The sequence below is a fragment of the Vicugna pacos genome, chromosome 20, assembly GCF_048564905.1.
Source record: "Vicugna pacos chromosome 20, VicPac4, whole genome shotgun sequence".
Classification (NCBI taxonomy): domain Eukaryota; kingdom Metazoa; phylum Chordata; class Mammalia; order Artiodactyla; family Camelidae; genus Vicugna; species Vicugna pacos.
This window is the reverse complement of record NC_133006.1, coordinates 29536358-29554981: the sequence shown is the minus strand read 5'-3', so window position 1 is coordinate 29554981 and position 18624 is coordinate 29536358. Positions and strand designations below refer to the sequence as shown.

The window sequence follows — 18624 nt, the reverse complement described above, 5'->3', positions numbered from 1 at the left end:
TCTTCTTTCAAATCTGACATGCAGCTACCTGACATCTACAGTATTAGCTTGAAGGTGCCTTTCTTGGGTTCATACTTAAGGGACCGTGGAATGCAATGGAGGGATAGTTGGCTGTGGGTTTATCTTGGGGTACATCATACCTGACAGGCGCCAGCATCATTTTTCTTTTTCATATAAGAAGAGTCTGTTAAGAACAGCTTTATTAATATGAACTATTAATACCTACCCACAAACTGTAAAGTGCTAAGAAATTTAAATATCTAAGTCGTAGCAAACAGAATCTGTGGTAGATGTTGCATTGTTGTTTAGGTCTAATAACAATCTCCTAAGCCTGATGGTATCGGGGGATATTGACTATGACTGATTTTCTTCCATTTGCATGGTTTCAAGCTAGGGGTAAAACATAACGCAAGTGTGATTTAAAAGAAAAAAATCATTCAAAAAGTAATCCATGGCACCAGTAAGGTTGAAGTAACCCCAGAAACTCATGTTTTGTGGTGGGATGTTCATCAAGATGATTTCCTTTTGTTTAGTAACTTATGACCATATACTTTAATATGGATGCCAGATATCTATTAATATAGGTTTATTGTGAAAAGGAAAATTTTGTATGCATGTACATTCAGGCTTAGTGTTTTTCCACAGTGCAACCAAGAAGTCAAAGCAGAGACTTTGGTTTTAATACAGTGTTAATGGAGTCTGGGTGAGAGAGTCCTCAGTTGAAAGTAAAGCAGACCACAGTTCATTCATACGCAGTCGAAGAGCTTTTGGCCCTATAATGTAGGGCATCTAATCTTATTAGAAAGCCTTGAAAATCAATAAAAAATAAAACAGCCTTAAAAGTGTGGTAGCACTGAGTTCATTTCTTTAAAAAAATCTATTTTCAATTACATTACTCATCTTTAAATGTGCCACAATGGTTTTTATTTAAAAGATACTTTTATTCTATGTATATATTTACCACTGTCAAAAATGTGTGTACTTTTTCGTTGTCCTGCAAATCCCTGTTTTCAACCATTTTGGAGCCTCCTCCTTGAGGAGACCATTTTGCTGGAAAGCAGTTAAAGCTGCCTGTTAGCCTGGTCTGGTTCTTGCTGAAAGAGTGTCATAATGCATTTCTTTGCCCAGAGTGAACTTTAGTTCCCTGTTTTTGAATGAAATAAAGTTAAGGTCAGAGAGTCAAATATAAGAAATAAATCTTGCAGACAGAGCACTCCTTAACATCTAATCATCAATCTCTCAAATCTAGGAGCTGGGAGACCATTGTACTGTTATCATGCTGATACTGAGCTGATATCAAATTTGATGAAACACACTGGCAGTTGTGAAGGGCAGGTGATAATCATGGTGCAAACTCAACAAAAAAGTTAGGAAAATCTGCAGGAGGTGTTTTCTATCATTTGGCTTTGTTCTGTTGGCTGTTGGCTTTTGATTGGCAAGAAGGAGGAGTTGTACTTATCTCCCCAGCTAGAGAGATTTTTAAGATGCTTAAAAAAGGTATTGAGCCTACACTTCTGTTACTGCCTCTCCCCAAAAAGACAAGTAAATGGAAGTCATACAGTTGTATACTGAGTAGGGAAAGCCACCCAGATTCATGCAATTCACGTAGACCTGAAAAGAGTTTGCATTTTTTTAATCAAAGTAGGCTCTGTAACTATTAAAGCTCTTTTTGTCTTTCTGTTCAAAAAATAGTAAATGGGCACAGTTTCTTAGAAAATGAGGGTCACCTCAGATATTTTTATTTAGGATTAATACACAGTGGACCCTGGAACAACATGGGGTTTGAACTGCATGGATCCACTAATGTGTGGATTGTTTTTTTCAATAAATGCATACTACAGTACTGCATCATCTGCAGTTGATTGAATCTGTGGATAGAACCTTGGATACCCAGGGATGACAGTAAAGTTATATATGAGTTTTCAACTGCATTGTTCAAGGGTCAACTGTATTTTGACTCTTAACTGTTTCTGTACAAAGTGAAATCAGATCTTTTGTATCATTGTGTGGCATCTTAAAACATGTGATTGGTCATGTTTCTGCCCTGCCAGATTTACAGGAGGAAAGTTGTTCTAACCATAGGGCCAGTCCCACTAATTGAAGTCATGTGCAGGTGGGTCAACATGATATAGATGTTTGGTTTTAAGAGAGTTTAGAAAGGGTACCAAGTCCTGAAATATTCTGTTTGGAAAGCTCTGCTCTATAAAATTGGCCTTTAACACGGCCGATGACTCTTAATTAGAGTGATATACTGGCTGATGTGCTGTCTATTTGAGAAGAAACAACACTGGTGTGCCTGAGCATCACTATTTGTAATGTATGAAGATACTTTCTCTGGTATGGCATTTCTGACTGCCAGTCTTCTCTGCTGTGCTTCAGGTGTGAATCATGATAATGTAGTGAAAGACGGTGATTTACTGCTTGGGGGGCATGTGTGTGGATGATTAAAGGGTGTAAGTGCAGGACTCCAAGATTTACTTCCTTCCTGTTGCAGCGAGGATAGCTGAGGAGAGTGAGTAATGGGATAATTTATAACACTGTAGGCCTTTCGTCAAGAGACCTCTAGTCAAAACAGGAAGATAAAACTCAAAAGATTTCAACCAGGAGAACACAACTTTTGATACTCTCTGGACATACCTCTTCATTGCAAGCGGTAGAGTCTTCAGAATTTTTCTTTTACTTTTTCAAGGTGACTTCCATCAGAAAGGTTAGTGTGTCAATCCTAGTTAAATTTTAAACATCTTTCCTCCATGATTTTTGTTAATTTGATATTGTGATGTTTTTGGGAAATCAAAGAAACCAAGTGGCCTCATATAGGACTCAGGTTCTTTCTGTGAGGTCAGGGTATTGTCCAGTGTTAGTATCAGGACAAACTCAACATTTTAGTGGGGAGCTTACCCTATTTTTTTTTTTTCTGGAATCTTTCATTTACATGTACTTCATTCCAGTTTTGACATGATGAAATGGGGGTTGGGTGAATAGTTTCCTTCCCAACTGTGTGTGTTTAGGGCAAAAGGATTTAACTGGCTTTGGAGAAGACTTTATCCAGGAATTTTGATATTGCAAACATATACAGGAGGAGTTGAACGGGATATTTGGTAATGTTCAAATGGTTTGTTTTATCACCAGTTGCTCTAGATAAAGGCTTCTGTGCTGTTTTCATGTTTTTAAAACATGCCGGATACAGCATTTAGAACACAACTCATCCTACAATTAAAGTGTATCATCACTTTGGAATTGCTTATCATTCAGAGGTTTCAGGCACTGTTAGTGCGATGAGGTCTTCTGATTTGCTACTGTAGGTGACATTAGATTTTGTGAAAATTGAATACCCTGAGTGATATTTTTATGTTAAAAATACTAACTTTATCTTTCACTTTGGAGTGTCTTAGTGGTTAACAGTAGGCTTTTTTAAAAATTGAAGTTTAGTTGATTTACAATGTTGTTAGTTTCTGGTGTACAGTGTACTTATTTAGTTATGTGTGTGTGTGCATGTGTGTGTATCATACATATACATGCTCCTTATGTTAGAGATCATTAAGATAAAATGGGAACAGTTCCAAGCTCTTCCTTTTCTCCCATCTGCCTTGGGTACCGGTTTTTCACGGTACCCTTTTGAACTGACCTTCAGTTCCATGTGATGTAAATATTAACGGCCTTGACATTTCTTGGTATGTGCACAGTTCAGGGTGTGCACTATTTCCAGATAACTAAAAGCAGGTGGATAGGAGGGTAGATAGCCGTGAGCTCACTGATCCCCATAATTCAGAGGGGCCCTTGCTATAGCCCTGCTTCTGGATTTTGTGCAGGAGGAATGTGTCAGAGGCAAAGTTCAGGTCTTTGAGGCATTTCTATATTGCAAACTCCCTGTATTGTCCCCATGTTAGTCTGGCCTTATAATACATCATCTAGGGCAAATAACATGTAGGTGAGCTGTTTTTCCTTCCTTTTAAAATTATGGACTCCAGTTCCACTACCAGGGTGATGCTGTATCATACTTAAATGTTTGGGCTCTGGAGCCAGAGTTTCCAGGTTCAAATCCTGGTTCTACTGTTTATCAGCAATGTGAACCGCAGGCAAATTATTTAACCTCTCTTTTAAAGCCTCATTTCCTCAGTTATAAAATGGGGATAATAATAACATATCAGAATTAAATGAGAATTGTCCAGTTGTGATTAGTACTTTAGTAAAGAAGTCTTGAACGTTAGTCGTTAATAAGCCTTCAGGTATCCTGTACCTAGAGACTAACCGGCAAAACTGGTAAGACCTACAGCTTAAGAAAATCTATACCAAGGGTCACACTCCTGGAGTATTTATTTGGTTACATGAAAATCATATATTTAAAGAAAAACATAGCACTGACTTTGTTAAGAAGCAGTTTAACAAATGTTATTTTGCTTCTGGTTTTAAAGTAAAATTTCCAGTTTTATGCAATGTGTATTAGGGATGGAGATGTTAGAATACTTTCTTCATTGTATTGTCAAGCATTATTGGTAGCCTTAATTTATACATCCATTGTGCTATAGTTTTAGTTGCAAACTACCCCCTGCAGGGATTATTGTAGCACCTTAGGGGATGGAATGACTGCATTCTGTTTTGGGTACTTTTTTTTTTTTTTTACACTAAGAAGCATGGGCACCATGAGATGGTACTTACCCATCTGTCTGTCGAAGCATTTATATGTATATTACCTGAGCACATAGGCACACCACCGAGAGAGGGGATTTAAAATGAAGAAAGAGGAAAAATTGAAAACAAAATAACATGATGGAAATGACAAAAGCCTGTTTGCAAAGAATACCTAAATAGCTCTTAAAAACAGATTTAATAGCCAAAAAAAAAAACCATTCACTATTGTCTTTAAGAAACAAAACCTAATCTACAAAGTTGAAACTGAAGTATAAATCTGGAAAATTTCCAGGGAAGTCAAGCAAGCCAGACTTCTAGATCTCAAATTCAAGGTTGGAGGAAAATTTTAATTTACAGAATGACTCCTTAACATTGATTGTGAGCTGTCTGTCCATGTTTGCTGGGTAGATCCTGAAACATTAACTGATTAAATTCTTCAATGCTATGTGGTCATGATTATAGTCTCACTGTTGAGAGCTTCTAAATTTGTGTATTGACACCTGGAATGTTCACTAAATGAGGAGTAGAGGGCAGAGTGGAACACTTTGGGCTCAGCTTGTCTTTCTTAAGGAGAACCAGTAGAAAGATGGTGAATTCAATTGAAATAAGATAGAACTGATGGACTGTGCCGTGTAGCACCTAATAAATTGTCCTGTCCCTTTAAAAACACCCTCCATCTGCCTCATTCTCCCTTTATAGTTACACTAGATACAAAAATACTCTGTACTGGTAGAGAGGGAAGATTTCAGGTGGACTTCACACCACGGGACTCCCTGCCAGCCCTTCCCCTTTGTGGTTGTGATGGCTTACACTTTTGAATTCCTCTTGGGGGACAAGGTGATGTGTTCCCCGCCCTCTATATTCAATGGTAGTAATTTTTTCTCTAGGTGACCACCACCTCTGAGAACATGTTTTCACAGAGCTCTTTGGCCCATGAGGTGAGAGTAGGGTCTGGCCTCCCATGAGTCTTTGTGTCTGTTCACACTTAGAAACCTGTGAGCTCAAGACAGAATTTTGATGGTGACAGGGATGTGGAGATCAACTTCATTTTATGGATGCAGAAACTGAGGTCCACAGAGGTGAGGAAATGTCCCCAAGGTCATCCAGCCAGCAACAGTCAGGGCAGTACTTGAAAGCAGTACAATTTTGGCTTTTGCGTCCAGGGAGGGAGATGTGTAATAGGTGCTGGGCTCCACGATGGTTAACAGGTTGAAGTGGACTGATGGAGGAATACGAGAAAAAGGGTAAAAGAATGAGAAAACGGGGTTTGTCTGAGATTATATTAAAGAGACATCCTTAGTCTGGAAATGTGAATGTTCTTACAGATAAAGAAAGGAAAAGATGAAAAGCACAATGAACACTGGGTGTCTTTAGTGGTTTACCTCTCACTGAAACAACGGAACAAGGAATATTCACCATCAGGTAATTTAGGGTGATGGAGTCTGGACAATTTCCGGTTCTACCTTCTTCCCTCCTAGGGTCCTTTGGTTTTGCTACAAGAAAAAGCAGGTGAGACACTTTGCAGAACTGGTACCTGAATCTCAGGTGAAATGACTGGCTCCCATCCCAGGGTGAGGTCACATAGTCTGATATTAGTTGGGTTTATGTCACCATGCTGACCCAAGTGCAAGGCATGTTGCCATGACTCCTCCTCAGCCGTTTATCAGGTCAGTAGAAGTGACCCTGGGTCAGTTGTGTATTGCATCATTCAGAAGCGTACCCCATCCATGGGCACATGTGTATCTTCTTTTTCTATGAGGAGTTTTAATTACTTGTGGAAGATGTGACTTAGTTGTAACTGGTGTCATGGCTTTGGCCCTCTGTGTTTCATTCACATTTTCAAAGTCACACTTGTCTGGGCAAGTCTGGAGATCTGGTGTTTTGATTTCCAGGAGTCTCTTTTCATCATTTTTTGTGGAAACTTGTTCTATGGGAAGACTTAGTTGAATTGGACAAGATATACTCAAGGCTACCATTGCTGACGCCTTTCTCAGAGCAATTAAGTATCTGTAAATGTATATATCTGAGAATAATGCTCACGGTAACTAATGGTTACCGAGTGCTTAAACCTGATGGAGTTAGTGCTGTTAACTCATCTTACAGACAAGGGAATGAAGAACAGGAGTGAACAGAAGAGACTTGCACAGTCTCAAGGAGCATATGGCGACGGTAGACAATTAAAAATACTTTGCTCAGTCCCATTGAATGCCTGTTAACCTCCTACTTTCTTAATCTGAATTAGGAAAATATGCGTACTTCCTGTGGTTGTTGAAAGGAGCTTGCAGTCAAATGGAGGAATGTTTCCTTAAACCAAACTTGAAGCTATGTTAATAGAGGGGAGGAGGATCTCAAGGAGAGCGTGCTAATCCTCATTTGGGTTACCTTCCAGTTGAACTCCTCCTGGAATCATGTTGGAAACCTAGGGAGACTGGACTGTGTTAAAACCGAAAGCAGAAACTCGAGAGAACTGACGTTACCAAAATTTTGTGCCACATTGAGTATGTGAAGTGACACCAGTAACTCCATCAGGAATAAGGTTGGCAGCCACAAGAGTAGGTGGCTTGGGCAACTGGGAATTGGCATCTTTAATGTCTCAGCAGCTAAATGAATATGTTGGGCATTAGAACCACTGATGTTGGTTCTCAGTGGCAGGTATCACTGGATAGGACTGAACAGGAGAGGAAGAAAGTGGCAGACAACTATGTGATGGATGAGGACATAGTGTTCAGGAAATCCCTAGTAACAGTTTCACACTTCAGTTGGGGTGTGCTTTGGGCACACGCATTCCATCAAGTGCCATTTAGCAGGTGCGTGTTCTCACGTAGCGCTGTGCCTCAGTCCTGTTTGGAAAATGGGGATAGTAATGGAGTTTACCTCACTGGGTTTGTTTACGGCTTAAATTAGTTAATACAAGTCAAGTGCTAACATTTGTGCCTATGAGCCATTATCTAAGTGCTTACTCTGATGATGGTGATGAAGAAATAACAGAAATCAATTCTCTAGAGTAAACGATATGAGACATCAGCCACTCTGCTAGAATCCCGGATAGGTTGTTTTTTCCCTCAAGGAGACTTATATCTTGTTGGGGGAGATAAGATACACATGATTGTAAAAGTAATTAACTCAACAATATCCAATTCCTATCTATCCATACCTGTCCAGACCAGGATTACCATTTACTAGCATGCATCCTCTTTCTCCCTGGCAAAGCCAGAGAACTCACATCACCCAGATTAGATTCTCTTCTGTCTTGGTGCATTTGCATATGCCATTGCCATTAGTCTAAACTTACTTTTTTTCTTTTTTTAATCTGCCTCTTGAAATCCTCTATGCAGTCTTTATTTCTTGCCTCAGCCCCTCAGGTCAGCTTCTAATGCATTGGAATGAAAGCTTGTGCCTTGGACATGCCTATTTGGAAATTGTTTGACCTGTGCGTTTCTCCATTAGATGTCGAACTCTCTAGAGGAAATCTATATAAATGGTCAGATTCTGTGTAGTTCAGCTTATTGAATGAGTGATTATTTTTGTAACTCCACTGTAAGGTCTTTGAACTTCATTGTCCTCATCTGTACAATGGATTACTTACAAACATCAAGAACAATGATTAGCTTTGCAGTAAGCACACATTAAGTGTTGGTTATTGTTATATAAACATAACTTTCAGATAGGTTTTCAGCACACTTTTTTAAAAAAAATAAAATCTGGTTTTATTTTACTATTTTCAGCCTGATTACATCTTACCTCTTTTTGTATCTCTTTTTTTTTAACTTTTTTTTTATTGATTTATAGTCATTTAGCACACACTTTTTGTTTTGTTTTTTATTAAGGTAGCTGCAGTGGCTGCTTTACATTTAATTATTTCTAAACTCCTAATCTTATTTATAAAAGGACTCTTCTTCCACTCCTATCAGGAGTACTTCCCTGGGGCCGTTTACCTCCCACTAAAAAGCAAATGAAGCTAATCTCCGTGGCTTGAAATCAATTCCATCTAGACCGGAAAGAATATGCTAATCGCCTTTGCTAAGTGCTTTTTGGCCAAAGGTGTAAAAGCCTGATTCTGCTTGGGATGGGGAGGATGGGACCGAAATTTCTGTCTTAAAATTTGTGATTATGGAATTTGCATCTAAGCATAAATTTTTGGCCCTTTTGATTGAAAGAACTACAGCAAGGCAAGATTTCTGTGACATGGTATTTAACTCTTGTTACATTCGATTTAATTTTTGTAGAAATGATGCAAATCTCTCTCCCCGCATATCAGTGACATGTTCTTACGAATGTTTAAGACCATTCATTTTCAAAGAGCACAGGCTGTTTTAAAGAACAGTATTTAAAGGCTGTCAGGCTGCCTCAGTTTCTTCGTCAGTGAATCTAACCCTGGCCACCTGCATACCTCCCTGGAGTGTTTGGGTGAACGGCTCTGAGCTTGTAAAGGACTTTGAATTTCTTGGATGAAAGGATCTCTGTAAGTACAGGTCTTATGAAGGTATTATATGAGGGCTTTCTAAACTGCCACACAGCCTGTTTTGCAAGAATGCTAATGCACTTCTGGTTTAGGGCTGTAAAAAGATGTGCGTTCAGAAGCCTCAGGCTGCATCTTGTGAGGTTCCTGAGGCATGTGTCACTGCTTGCTTACCTCTAGCACAGATTGTCTCTGCACTGCAGGTAGCTACAAGCACGCTTAGGTAGAGCAACCATTTGGATTTACAGCTGCCTGGGTTTGGCTTCTGCAATATGGAGGAGAAAGCCCTGGATGCTAGGAGAGAGGATGGGCTGGGTGTTCCTGGACCCATGGCCTCACCTCTTGGTAGCCTCTGGGTTTGCCGTAATGAGAGCACAAAGAAGTGTTGCAAGAGGCAGAGCTGAAGGTAGAGAGTTTGCTGGAGGAACTGAGCTGAGACCTGGATTTGAGGTCTGACTCTTCCAGTTACTGGTCTGTCCTGAGGCAGTTGGTTCTTGGCCTTGGGCCTCAGTTCCCTTCTTACGGTTCTTCATTCAAGGGTGGGGGTGGGGGGATGTGAAAGGGTATGAAAAGAGTGATCACAGAACGAGAGCGTGGTGTTAGGAGTTTGTGTGAAGCACTGTTGACCGCAGGAAGTACTCATGCCCTTTGGAACCGATGTTCTGGAATTTTTTCACTTCCATTCATCCGATGTTCATTCTCCCCTGGGTTTCAGGCACCGTCCTGGGCCCTATGAGAGGGTGAACATACTAGAGGAGACTTTAGTCCTTACGAATGGATCCTCTAATGGAGGTAACATGTAAACAATTTCAGAGCAGTTTTTGGCATATGATAATCACTTGAAGGTTAACAATTGTTCGTATCTGCCTGGGTCCCCGTCGGCAGCGTGAACTCAGGTCCTCTCCTTTCCTTTCTACTGTCTGCCTCAGAGAAATCTTGCCTGGACCAAGTCACACGGTGGGTGTGTGCAGAAAGAATTCTTTTCAGTGCCCTGGAGTGCTGTCCTTGGGATTCAGCTGGGTTCTCTCAAAGGGGGCTCACACATCTGGAAGGTCGTGGTATACTTATCCCAGCTACTGTGAAGCCACTCAGAAGTACTTGCTGCATCGGGTATAAATTTGTGAGACTGAATAAAGGAAAAGTCACCTCCTTCTCTCCCTTTCGTCCTTTCAACTTGAATTGCATTTTAAAAGTCCTTCTCTTAGGATAAATAGATGTTATTTGATCTGTGAAAGGGCCCATCCTTCCTGCTTTGGGGAAGGATTTGTAAATACCTTCCTGAAGCAGATGAGATGCTTTGGCTGCTGGTACCCTTGGTGGCAGAGGAGCTCCAGTTCCTGGTTTTGATCATTAAAAACCAGCTAGAAAGACGAGCACAAAAAATTATGTATGGTGAGGCGTAATTTTGACTATCAGCAGCTTCTCCCCTAGTAGACAAAAGAATCAGCCAACCTTCAGCGTGTATTTCTCAAAATTGACTACCCACGATGGTTTATCCTGATAAATAGGATTCTTCTGTTACGCAGATCGGTTAATTTTTGTGTATAAGGTGGTGAACTTTGTGTTAGAGAAGTGATGATACGTGACTGAGTCCAAAGAAGAGGGCTCAACCCCCTTTTGTGATTTTTCTTCTAGAGAAGTGAATGTGATTTTTAAATATCTAAAGCAGTACCTTTTGGGGTCCATACTTTATCCTTCAGGAGAGACTCTCTTTGTACATAACCTTCTTTTGGGGAGAAACTGTAGCTGTGGTTGCATTTCTGTTTTGAGTTAGTGGTGTTTCTCCCAGGCAAGTCTCTCAGCAGACTGATAAAAGGAACTTGCTGGGTTTTGATACCTAGGGTTTCTTCCCGGTTTAAAAAATTCAGTGATTTAATTCAACAAAAGGATAATCAGTGGAAGCTACAAAGTGTTTCATAACCCTGGCTCTGTGTCAGAATCATTCACTAGCCCACCCCTGTCTCTTTTTTCAAAATTCACATGCCTGGGCGCTGTCTACCACTATTCTGATTTAGTCGGTCGGTCAGGCGTGGGGTCTGGGGGTGTGTATTTTTCATAAAAGTTCCCTAGGGATTCTTCTGATGCACAGCAAGAATCGAGAATGACCATTGGCTGTTAGTGATTCTAAAATGGGGAAAGTACTAGGAGTTCTTGAGAATTTGAGAAAACTATGGACATTTTCCGAGAAAACCCTATGTGCACAAATTTTAAAACTGCAGTTTAAGGGCATTTGTGTTTAACAAATCTTAGGAGTCCCTGATCCAGAAGTCACTTCTAGGACTCTGGGTTTTTTTTGTTTGTTTGTTTTTTTCTTTTTTGGAACTTCTGCTCATCACCTCTCTAATGCCAAACACAGTGGGATTACAGTGACTATTGATGTGTCTGGTAGGAAATTCCACTGAGAGCCAGAGACACAGGAATTTGTCGAAACTAAGAAATAGTGGAAGCAGGATGGTTTTTTTAAATTTTATTTTTGCTTTGGCCTTATTTACTGAGATCTGACCTTTCTGATAGGTTTCATGACTATTTTGGAATGCAGAGTTGGGATACTAATATTTACCCCCAGGCAATATTTATTTAGTGATGTGAGAACTCAGGGCATTAGTTGACTGCAAGTGTGATTATTAACAGGACCCAGGAAAAAGCTACCAGAAATAATGGCACCTTTGTTATCGCAGTTTTTTTTTCTTCTTTTTCTTGCCAATAGCGCTGAAGGAAAAGTGATATTTGCTATCAAATCAGGCAGAGAATTTACAAATGATAACATGTTAGAGAGGCTGCATTCTTTCTAGTATCTCACTCTTGTAGTCGCAAATATCTTTCTCCCTTGGGAAGATAAAAACACTTGACCAGGGCCATAAATTCGCTGTATTCTATCACCAGGGCCTTCGGAAGTCTGAACAGCCTTGACCTCCTCCTGATCTTCTTTTATTGAAACGATGCTTATTGTGTGATTATTGTTTTAGGAAGGCAGAGGAGAAACAGTATAGACATCAGCAGAATTTCCCAAGAAGGAAGATTGTGGCCTTTTGGAGGACAGAAATACATACTTCTTGTTGTGGTGACAGTGGTGATGGTAAGTCCCCCCTCCTCCTCCAACGCACACAGACACAACATCTTACACAAGAACTCTGCACAGAAGTAGATGTGAATTGGATTGTTTAAGAGTAAGCACCAAAGGAAACAAAAACAAAACCCAACTTGTCTGTGTTTTCTAAACAGGTATCAGATTTCTGTTCTTCCCTGTTGATAATACTTGCCTAAATTGCTGCTCACTGTTCAGGCAGGGGTACAGCTGTTGCTGGCTTCAGTTTTTATAACCTGGAGGAGTGGCCTTGGGCAGTGATGGAAACCGATGTCCTGTTGAGAAGAATTTAACTTCTTTAATTTGAATGTGCTTAAACGGTGCTTCATGGCACCGTCTGAAGCAGAGTAACTTGTAGAATGAGTATTTCCCTGCATATTCTGAAATGCCGTAATTCGATACACAGTTTACTACCTCAGTATCCAAAATGGGAAGTGTCATTTCTGTAGGTCATTCGGAGTCTAGATTGATCCAGGGGGAGGGGACACTGGGGGCGTCTGTCTCCAGTCAAGCTGCCTATGGTGCTGTAATGGACCTGAAGCTAGCAGTTGATAATGATGTCATCTGTTGCTGGCATTTTTTTTTCTCAGTAGACTGGCACTAAACTGTTTTTCAAAACACAAAAGAAGGAATTCTGGCTCACTTTGCGTATCCGATAGGCTTGGCTGTTTCTTATGAGTGAGGTGTTGTCTTCATGTTTATCTCCTTGCAGGGAAGTGTCTGTTGACGCAGTATACATTTCAGTCACCTTTATCACAGAGCCGTCTGTGAAGACTTGAGGGCAAGTCAGGAAAGCCCCCCAGAGCAACTTCTCAGCCCCCGAACCCCGCCTAACCAGATACCAGCAGTTTTTATTTCTGTGTTGCTGGAGATTTCTCCTACGATAACGAGAGACCTCACAGAATCTTAAAGCACTGGATTTAGAACTGTGTGTTAGAAGTGAGCACAAGTCTCCAGGTGTTGTTCTCCCTCCTTCAGTGCAAGACTGCTTTGCTTTTGTGTAAATGAAGTTGCAAAGCTCAGGTCAACCTGGGGTGTTTGTTCTTTTCTATTCCAGACCCTTTGTTCTTCTCTATTTTCTGGCCCCTTGGAATCTTTTACAATATTTGGCTCGAAGATTTCTGCTAAGAAGGCTATTAAAATGCCAGCTTGAGCTGCTTTCCCAGCCTTGGGTCTTCCGGGTTCTGGCCGTGCGATTGCATCCTCTCTGGAGTCTTGGCTGGGGGCCTCTCTCACCTCCTGTTGGCTCTTGAGTGGCTAAAATTTGGTGGAGCCTTCCTTGCTCTTTCCCTCCACTCAGTCCTCCTGCTAGCAGTTCTGCCCACTTAGAGGTAAGCTAGTTGGACTTCGATGCCCCCAGATAATTCTAAGCAGGGGAACCTTCATTCTGCTTGGATTTTCTGATTCCAGCTTCCCTTTCTAGTTCTGACCCTTCAGCTGCTTTCTACAGATGTCAATAGCAATGTTTCTCCTTACCACATTTATTTTTGAAATAACATTATATTTGATCCTTAAGCTGCCTGCTGTGGGAAGAGTTAATAGCCTCTTTATGGCCTCCAGATAAATTCACAACAAAAGCGGAGGGGAGGGACAAGGCTGGGGGTGGGGAGAGGAGAGAAGTGCCCCGATGAGTGAGGGGTGGACGTAGCTTGGGTGTTGGCTGGAACGTCAGCAGAAGAGGGCCGTCTGTGCCATCAGCCGTTGGAACCCTTCCTGGGCAGGGGGCAGGCGTGTTGTTAACTCCCCTTCAGAAGTGGAGTTCAGTGTTGAGGATAGAACATTGTCTAACTATTGCCTTTCGTGATGACCATTTTAGAAGAGTGCTTTGTAAACTTCTTGAACCAAAGGAACCTTAATGTGTCCTAAGCCTTAATCACTTTTCAATCAGTGCTCCCTTGCCAAGGAAGCATTTATTAGAGGAATCACAAGAATGTATTTTCCATGTTTGATTTCGTCTATCCCCAGAGACTTCAACAGCTCATCAACGACTGACTCCTAAACTTTGACCTGTGGCCTCTTGACTCCTGAACCCACACTCGTGTGCTCACGGTACTGCTTCAAGTCTCTGTCTGGTTTCTGTCTGCGAGCTTCATCACATTGGACACCAGCATGTTCAAAACCAATTCATTATCTTCTTTGGCCCAAGTTTTTCCTCTTGTATTCTCTGTCTTTAGGATATGTTCATGCTACAGGCTGGGCCTCCTTCCTCACAGTTTGGTCACGAAGTCCGTTCTGTTTTATCTACTGAGCACCCCGGATGCTGTCCTTCCCCCATTTCTGTGGCTACCGTTTGAGTCGAGTCTTATTTGTTGCTGGGTAACTGCAACAGGTGCTACCTGTCTCCGGAGTTTGTTTTTTGAGGAAACTTCTCATCATGTCTCTCCTTTGCCTTAATCCTCTGGGGTACACAAACCCTTCCCCAGATAAGTCCTCTCCCACCTTCCCCCACCTCATCCTATGTTTAAAGTTCCTTAAGTTCCAGTGTTACTAAGGAATAGCGTGCTTCCATGTCCTGTCCTTCTCTTGGTTCTCCTCTTCCCCTCACTTCTCCTGGAGACTGTCCTACCTACTCAAAAGTCCAGCCAAAGGTCTTCTGTGAAGCCTGTCAATATCCCTTTGTGGCTCCGTTGTTATAGCAAATATCATATTAAATTGTAATTGTTTCCTTCTGTGTCTGTCTGTCTCTCCACTGAACTAGGAAATTCTCAAGAGTAATGACTGTATCATGTCTGGCACCCAATAGATGGTCAATATATATTTGTTAGATGAATGTAAGCTAAGGATGGAGGCTATGGGTGTTACTTTTTTTTTTTAAATGTAGATCATAGTAAAAATGCATATTGCATATCTATTAATTATATCTACACTATTTACTTTCTGGCATACTTTCCTTTTGCCTTTACATTGCTACCGTTGGAGATGAGAGTATAATTTGAAATTAGAAAATTAATTGCTGGCATAATATACATTTAGAATATTAAAATATGCTATAACCAACCCCTCCTTCATTTGACACGTCTGATAGAATATCTCAACCCTGACCTATGTTTTTAATAAGTCAGACTTTATTTTCTGTAGATTAGAAAGTCTTCTGAATGTCTCAAGTGTCTAAAAGACATTCACATTTCAGGAGCTGAGATTCTTTCAATCATGGAATGTCTGAACTTATCTAAAGGGAGGAGGAGGCGGCGGCGGCTGGATATACTGGGTCAGATCAAGCCTAGAATCTCAGCCTTGATGTAGTTGTATTTTCGAGCCCTGACCCCTTAAGTGTATATTGCTGTTTAGTGACTTATGAGCAACTACTGAAGTTGTTCCAGAGTATGGCTTAGAGGATTCCTTTAAATTTTTTTTTCATTTAAGTGTAGTTCATTTACAATATTGCGTTATTTTCAGGTGTACAGCAGAGTGATTCAGTTATACATACTCTTTTTTCAAATTCTTTTCCATGATAGGTTTTTACAAGATACTGACTATAGTTCTCTGTGTTATACCGTAAGACTTTGTTGTTTGTCTATTTTTTATATATAGTAGTGAGTATCTGTTAATCCCAAACTCCTAATTTATCTTCCCCCTTTCCCCATTTGGTAACCATAAGTTTGTTTTCTTTGTCTGAGTCTGTTTCTGTTCAAATGGTTCCTTACTGTTCCATACCAATGATGCCAGTATTATAGTGGCCATAGACTATATCTACCTTGTGACTGCCAAATGGCTAATTCCAGAGACTTAACTCTCTCATGATTTTCTTTTAAATGCACAATAGACTTAATTCGATGTAGCTTAAAGATTTTCAAGTATTATAATAACACATGTAAATGAAAGTAGTTTGAATGTACATGTTGAAATTTTATTTAAAATATTGGAGATTCTCCTGGTATTGATTTCTAGTTTAATTACATGATGATCTGAAAATAATGTATGACTGCAATCTTTAAACACTAGTTGCACTTTTTTTTAAGGCTCAAGTTATGGTTTATCTTGTTGAATGTTTCATTTACTCTTAACAAGAATGTATATTTTGCTAGTGTTGCATGGGGTGTTCTGTATATGTCAGCTGGATCTAATTGGTTGATGTATTATTGTTCAGTTCTTTTCTATCCTTATTGATTTTCTGTCTACTAGTTCTAACTATTAGTGAGAGGGGTGTGTTGATGTCTCCAACTGTAATTGTGGATTTATTTACTTTTTTCCTTAGTTCTGCTTTGTGTATTTTGGGCTCTGCTGTTAGGTACATATGCATATGATTGATACGTCTTTTTGGTGAATCAGTTCTTCTGTCATTATGCAGTATTCCATCTTTATCCCTGGTAATTTTCTTTGTTGTGAACTTTACTTTGCCTGTTAATATAGCCATTCACTTAAGTGTTTTTCTCTATTTGGAAAAAAAAAAAGGTAACAACTTTATATTGAGAATTGTACATTCACATGCAGTTGTAGGAGTGAACTCTTTACCTAATTTCCCCTGATGGTAATATCTTTGACTGTGCCACAGTATCACAACCAGGAAATTGCCATGGATACAAATTACTGATCTTATTCAGATTTATGTGGTGGTACGTGTCCTTGTGTGTGTATTAGTCAAATGCAATTTTAGCAAATGTGTAGGTTTTTGTATTTACCACCAGTCAAGACACAGAGTCACTTCCATTATTACCACAAGGATCCATTGTGTTGCTCTTTTATAATCACACTCATTTCCCATCCCCCTTCCCCCATCCCTTAGCAACTACTAATCTGTTCTCCATTTCTATAATTTGGTAACTTCAAGAATGTTACATAAATGGAATCATACAGCATATACCACCTTTAGGGATTGGCTCTTTTTCACTAAGCATAATTCCTTGGTGATTCATCCAACTTGTATGGATCAGTAGTTCAGTTTTGTTGTTGAGTAGTATTCCAGTATTGAATTTTATAAGAAACTAAATGTTGTTTAGTGGCTTTCCAGAATGGCTGTATCATTTTGTATTCCCATAAGAAACATATGAATGATTCAGTTTCTCTGCATTTTTCCCAGGATTTGATGTTACTGTTCTAACCATTCTAATAGATGTGTAGTAGTATCTCATTGTGGTTTTAATTTGGATTTCCCTAATGGCTGATTATATTGGAAATCTTTGCATGTGATTGTTAGATATCTTCATATCCTTTTCAGTGAAATGTCTGTTCATTATTTTTGCTTATTATATAAATGAATTGTTTGCTTTTCCAGCTTTATTTTGGTTTGCATTATATTTTTCTGTTCTTTTACTTTTGACCTACCTATATAAATATTTTTGAAGTGAATTTCTCATAGGTAGCATATAGTTGAGTCGTTTTAAACAATCGCTGACTTTTAATTGTTATGTTTAGACCATGTACTTTTAATATAATTATTGACATATTTGGATTTAGGTCTACCTGTCCATTAGTTCTTAGTTTCCTATTTTTTGTTCCTCTCTCTTTCCCTATCACGCTTTGGGTTATTTGAACATTTTCAGATTTCCATGTTAATTCATTGAGATTTTGACAATATCTCTTTGTATAACTTTTTTAGTGACTGTTCCATGGATGACAAAATATATATTTAACTTTTTAACATATGGCTTATATCTTAACACTTCATTTGGAATGTAGAGCCCTTATAGATCCCTTTACACTTCCTCCTTGGTGCCATTGATGTCTTAATGTGTAGCATCTACATGCGTTGAAAATGTCATTTTTCACTTTCAACCATCAAACACGTTTTAAAGAGCCCAAGAGGAGGATAGTCTATATTTGTCCGGATTCATTTGTTCGTCTTTTGTTCCTCTCGAATCATGTTTCCTTCTATTGACATTTTCCTTCTTTCTAAAGCTCTTCCTCTAGCAGTTCTTTTGGAGTAGGTCTGCTGTGAATTCTTAACACTTCCCTTCATCTAAGAATGTCTTTATTTCACTTGTATTATTGATAATGTTTTTATTATAATCTGAGATGACACTTCTTTTAAAATTTTGTGCTATTTCTTTCTAGCCTTGAAGTTTTGTATGGATAGATATCCACAGCCATTCTAATCATTCTAATCATGTACATATCATTTTACTCTGGCTACTTTGAAGATTCCTTTTTTTTCCTTTTAATTGTGGTAAAATACTCAAAATATAAAATTTGCCATTTTAGCCATTTTAAAGTGTACAGTTCCGTGGCATTAGTTAAAATCACAATGTTGTGCAGCCATCACCACTCTCTTGTTCCAGAACTTTTTTATCACCCTGAATGAAATATCTTTAGTTTTTAGCAGTTTCTCTTAGGATAAACCCCAAAAATTTCACGTGGCTTGGGATTTGCTCAGATAATTGAATCTGTACATTTGTCTTTTGCCAGAATTGAGAAATTTTCCACTCTTGTTTCTTGAAATGTTTTTAGCACACACTTTTTCCTGTATCTTTCAGGCACTTCAATGACATGAATCTTACGCCTTCTGCTATTCAGT

At 39.5% G+C, this 18624-nt stretch overlaps 1 protein-coding gene across 4 annotated transcripts in view; it reads left to right on the top strand.

The window, feature by feature from the left end:
- The window catches only part of LOC116284472 (uncharacterized), a 943500-nt gene that overhangs the window by 168451 nt on the left and 756425 nt on the right, over positions 1 to 18624 (top strand). Inside the window, exon 4 of one of the 4 annotated variants that reach the window (XR_012062313.1) lies at positions 12055 to 12137. The exons of the other annotated variants lie outside the window; for them this stretch is intronic. The gene's annotated coding sequence lies outside the window, so the exon portion shown is untranslated. Of the gene's footprint in view, positions 1 to 12054; positions 12138 to 18624 lie in introns of those variants that run through there. 4 annotated transcript variants of the gene reach the window in all.